This window comes from Sorex araneus, chromosome 2 (genome assembly GCF_027595985.1).
Source record: "Sorex araneus isolate mSorAra2 chromosome 2, mSorAra2.pri, whole genome shotgun sequence".
NCBI classification, from domain to species: Eukaryota; Metazoa; Chordata; class Mammalia; order Eulipotyphla; family Soricidae; genus Sorex; species Sorex araneus.
This window is the reverse complement of record NC_073303.1, coordinates 324,848,039-324,853,732: the sequence shown is the minus strand read 5'-3', so window position 1 is coordinate 324,853,732 and position 5,694 is coordinate 324,848,039. Positions and strand designations below refer to the sequence as shown.

Below are 5,694 nucleotides of genomic sequence, written 5' to 3'. Positions count from 1 at the left end.
TAAAAATAGTGAGCAGAAAATAATTAATTAATTTAAAAAGCAGTCCTTGCAATCAGAGATCACCGTAATCCACCGGAAGACGGCTGACTTGGTGCTGGAAACCAGTTGATTCTCGACTGAGGTCTGATTCTATGACTCATTTGATGCAAACCTGAGCTTTTGGCCATCTGAGTGAGCTTCCCTTTATCACAAAGAAGCTGCATATATATTGTAGGATTGTGAGGCTCTTAAAACTAAGCTGATTCATGCTCTGCCCTGTGGGACCCGGTGTACGATGGCTGCAGAGAGCACACGGCCTCCTCGGTAGTGCAGCTTGTATGGGCTGTTCTAAGGGGCCTTGGGAAAAGTCCTTTGCGTGGACATTCCTATTTGCTTTCATGTTGGTCCCAATCTCAGGCTCCAAACAGGTATGTGTGTTAGGGCGGGGAGGTGGGGGGGAGAAGGAGACAAAGAGTGGGGGTGAATTTTGGAAAGCCCCAGGACTGTGGCCAAGGTCCACATTGGCCAAGTCATTATGACCATCTTCACCAAACTGCAGAACAAGGAGCCTTTGATTGACATTCTATGCCAGGCCAAGTTCAAGGTTCCCGACCACCAGAAGTTCCATATCTCTAAGAAGTGGGGCTCTAACAAGTTAATGCGGCTGAGATTGAAGACACAGGAGCTGAGAAGCGGCTCATCCCACATGGCTTTGGGGTCACATACTTCCCCAATCATAGGCCTCTGAAAAAGTGACAGGCACTGCACTCCTGAGAGCCCCAGAGCTACCCCCACCCCTCCAAGTCCCTGCTCCAAACATGGCTCCCACCACAATAAATCCTGCTTCTTAACAACAGCAAAAGGAGTTGCTGACTTTGAAACTTTTCCAGGATGTAGCCTCTATTTAATATCTCTGTATCACTGTCATCCCGTTGCTCATCGATTTGCTCGAGCGGGCACCAGTAATGTCTCCACTATGAGACTTGTTGCTACTGTTTAATATATTATGATATTTTTTAATCCTGTCTATTAACAGAATTGGAAACTCTGGGTATATATGTCTTACTCAGATCTTGTCAAATCCAGAAGTTTCATTCCTGAAGGGAAAAAAAGGAAGTCTAAGGCTCAAGTGTTTTTTCCTTTTAAGGACATTTAGCTGACCTGTTAACCAAAATATGTTTGGACCTTATTTGATTGGTTATTTTGTGAGCTCAGATTGCTAAAACTCTTTGATAGCAATTTAACCCTTTCTTGCCTTTCACAGGTTCTTATTTATGGCGCACTCTCTTTCTATTTCTTTCTACCTCAGTCAACTCACCAGTTTCAAGTCTAGCCATCTTGCTTATGCTGGCTCATATCTTAAATAAACATGTGCCCTTCAAAAACACTTGATATCCACAGATAACAAAATCACGAAACCCCGTTAATAACCGATTTCTCGGGCGGGCTCAGTAACATCTCATTTCGTCCTTTCCCTGAGATCTTAGAAGTCCATCTCGACTCGGCCCTCCTAACGATGTTGCACTGGGGGCTCTTCAGGGTCAGGGGAATGAGATCCAGCTTGTTACTGGATTTTGCATATGAATACACCATGGGAAGCTTGCAAGGCTGTCCCATGTGGGCAGAAAACTCTCAGAAGATTGCCAGTTTCTCCCAGAGGGAGAAGTAGGCTTCTGAGAGCTTGCTTTTAAGTCTCTCTCTGGATGTTGGCCGTTGATGGGTTTACACACACCTGGGATCCTCTGCCGGTACCTTCATGCATGAGGCCTGTCCGAACGTGTGGAGAGGGGCCTCCAGCATGGCTGTAACTAGGTTCTGGTGGTCTTCGGCCGCCGGGAGCTCTGCGAAAAGTGGGGAGGGAAGCTGGAACCCATCCCCTCCGAGGGGCCCTGGGGAAGACAGCCAGGCATGTGGGCAAGAGACTCTCTATCCACAGATAGTATAGATTAATACTTGTCATGATTGCAAACAAGTGGTAAATAGTATCAAATGTACCCCTTTGAAAGTAACTCCATTTTCAATACCAATACTACCTGTACCTCACTTTATTTTCTTCCTCCAAAACATGCATACAATCCAAATAGTCTCTTCTTTGAATTTGAGAATAGTGTCAGAGATTCAAATTTGGACCTCAAGTGAAAGATGAGCTTCAGGCTGTGAAAATGCTGTCTCTGTTTGCTTGTTGAGACATTTTTTCATGAAACTATCAATGATACTTCTTTTAAGTCAGTGTTGTCTGTCTGCATGTAATGCATTATCACATGACATGATGTTCGAACATATCATTTCATCCATCACTAATATTTTCTTTTCCAGACAAGCAACTGCGAGGCTATCCAGTATCCTCTTAAAATCAATTAAGTTCACATTAAAAAACGGAGGTAGGAAAAATTATGTTATAAATGATAACAGTGCTGGCCAGGGCTGACGCCTTGTATGTGGATTGTGAAGGACAGATGCTCCAAACTTGCCTGCTGGCCTGACCACCGTTGAGGCCCTCCTTACCCAGAACCCAATTCAGTTTCTGACCTGCACCAGGGCTTCACACAACAGCACATGCTCTCTGCATTCTGGAAGGTGGGAGTAGAAATGACTGTTAGCAGGAGATCTGTAAGGGAGATTCCCCCTGCATCTTCTCAGCTGCTGCTGAAAGCCCGAAATCCTTGGCTTCCAGCCGAAACATGTTAGTCTGAGCCCCTGTGTGTCACAGTCTCTTCTCTCTTCTCTCCAGTGACTAGGTCTCTTCTTTCCTTCTGAGGACACCACTCAATGATAGTTAGGGCACACACTACTTCAGGACAACTTTACCTCTGCTCTTCTCTTTGCGAATAAGAATACAATCACAGGTCCTGGTTAAGATTTGAAGATTTTTGTTTGTTTGTTTTTGTGTGCGAAACTCAGTGGTGCTCAGAGCTTACTCCTGGTTCTGCACTCAGGGATCAACTTCTGGAGGGGCTTGGAGAACCATATGGGTGCCGGGGATCAAACCCAAGCCAGCCGCCATGCAAGGCAAATGCACTGTTGCTCCGGTCCCAAGACTTGAACATATCTTTGGAGGGACTCGGGTCAACCCATGACAAAAGCCCTGTTACAGCATTGCTCTGCCAGTCTCAGGGACATTCTAGCCTGGTCTTGAAAGGTGAGAAAAAGCAGAGGTTGCCTAAGGCTGGAGGCAGTGGTTCTCCAAAGTGGGGTATCAGGCCCCAAACAAATCTCAAACCTGCTTACTCCTCTCGGCCATCATTGCAGAATCTCCACCAGAAGGGTAGGTGGTTTCACAGAGTTCAGAATTGAGAGTGGAGGGGCTGGGTGTGTGTTCAGTGACAGAGAAAAGGCCTTGTGTGTGTGAGGCCCTGGGTTCAAACCCTGGTATCACAACTGATAAAGTAAAGTCTGGAGAGAACGTTCAAAGGGTGGAGGTACATGCTTTACGCACTGGAAGCACACGTGGTAGTGCATGAGCGCTTCTAAGCACTGGGATGGAATCGGTCTCCAGCCTAAGCACAATCAGGTGTGGTCCAAACCCAAATTAGAATAAATAAAATTAAATTGGGAGTGCAAGGATCTGGAGAGAGATTTGCGTTGCATGTGGTTGATCCAGATTCAATTCCTAGAACCCCATTATGTTCTCTGAATCCTGGCAGGAGCCAACCCTCAGCACAGGGCCAGGAATAAGTCCCAAGCACCTCCAGGTATAGCCAAACATAAAAACAAAACAAAACAAAACAAAAACGATACCATAAATTGAGTTTAGAAAGGTAGTTTTTAATTTAGGTTTGGTCTTTAGTTTGGGGACACACTCAGAAGTGTTCAGGGTTTCATCCTGTTTCTCTGCTCAGGGACCCTACCATAGGGAGTGCGGGGAATCAAATGCAGGTTGACCACACACAAGGCCCACACCTTCTTTGCCACACTGCCACTTCAGTCCTGAAAGTTTGGAGTCAGAAAGAATGCTTTCACCGATGGTTTCAAGTTTCCTGAACTAATAAAGGAGGAGGCTGAGTGAGGTTTACTCACTGTTCCAGGGAATCACCTCAGGCCCATTTACATAAGTGAGAGGACCATGATGCACACAGCTGTGCTTTATTTTATTTTATTTAGTTTGGAGGCTGGATCTGGCGGTGCTCAGGACTTCCTCCTGACTCTGCGTTCAGGCATCACTTCTGATGCTCAGGCAACTGGATGTGGTGCCAGGGACCAAACCTTTCAGCTGCCTGCAAAGCACGCACCTTCCCCTCTGGACCATTGCTCCAACCCTCATTTCTCTAATGCTTTGAGCAGATTTTGCTCTAGGTAAAAATCAAGACTTGGTTCCTTGTGTATATTTGGTGATAAAATATACATGACATCAAATTTGCCATTTTACCCTTTTTTATCTGCACAGGTCAGGAAAATTAAGCAGATCACCATTGTTGAGTATCACCTTTATACGTTTCCAGAACTTTCTCAACTTCCTAAACTGAAACTCTCGACTCATTAAGCACTAACTCCCCACTCCCCACACCCAGCCCTGGACAGCACCTTCTATATGCTTTTCCTCTTGCTTCACTCTCTCGGAGTCTCACCGACAGGGAAGCCATGTAGCCCTGGTCCTTTGGTGGCTGAGTTATTGCGCTTCACAAACTGCCTTCTGATTCACCCGTTTTAGAATTTCCTTTCTTCTTAAACCTAACATCTCAGCATATGTAGTTACCATGTTCTGTTTATCCATTTTGTCCGGGATGGACACTTGTGTTGTTTCTGCCTTTCTGTGGATATACTGCTATGAGCCCAGTCTATCAATATGTGATTGGGCTCTGCTGCCAACTCTCTTTGATAATACCCAGAAGTAGAATTGTTGGACCATATGTCTGTATTTAATTTTGTAAGGAACAACTGTTTACTAAGGCAGCTGCAACAGTTTACATTCTCTCCAGTAACACACAAGCTCCAATTTATTTTATTCACATCCTCACCCACATGTGGGTTGTTTTCTGTCCCTTAAACTTAACAACAAACTGGCAAAATGTATTTTTAATAGGGGTCACAGTTGGTTGGGGCTGGGGGCTGAGGGGCACTGCAGGTTCACTCCCAGAGATGCTAAAACTAGAGGTGTGATCCAGAAACTTTGGTACTCAGGCCTCTGTTTTAGGAGCCACTGGGGCCATGTCCAGTACTGCTCAGAGGGCCATACAGTGGTCAACCCCTCGGCCTCATGCATCCTAGGTATAAGCTATCTTTGTGACTCTTGAATACATTTTAATAGCAGACCATAGCCTGAATAAACTTATTTTTTCAACTTCCCTTGAATGTTGCCTAAGTGAGAATCATTCCATCACTGCTTTATCCATCCACTAACATTTATATGTTGCAACTCAGCTCTGGGTAGCACTGGGGATACAACGATGAGCATCCAAGCCCAGTTTCTTCTACACTCAATAAAGTCTAATTAGGAAAGCAGTTAAATAGTCTCAGAAATCAATAAACGATGCCATGGAGAACACTTCACAGATGGGCCTTATGACATGGCATAACTTTTATTCAGAATGTGAGGCCCATGAGGTTGTCAGGGAAAGAGAAGCCCAAACCATCTTCAGAAGAACCCTCGGGAATACATCACGGAGCCAAAAGAAGGCCAGTGAGGAATTGGGGAAATGCCAGTGGTTGTGCAGAGGCTTGGAGAAAAGATTGAAAGTTTTTAAAGGTCTTTTCCGCCTTAGAACAACGGCCAACACA

General features: G+C 45.2%; 1 pseudogene; it reads left to right on the top strand.

The window, feature by feature from the left end:
- The first annotated feature begins 225 nt into the window (after window positions 1-225).
- LOC129402981 (small nucleolar RNA SNORA70) lies at window positions 226-349 on the top strand (annotated as a pseudogene).
- The last annotated feature ends 5,345 nt before the right edge of the window (window positions 350-5,694 follow it).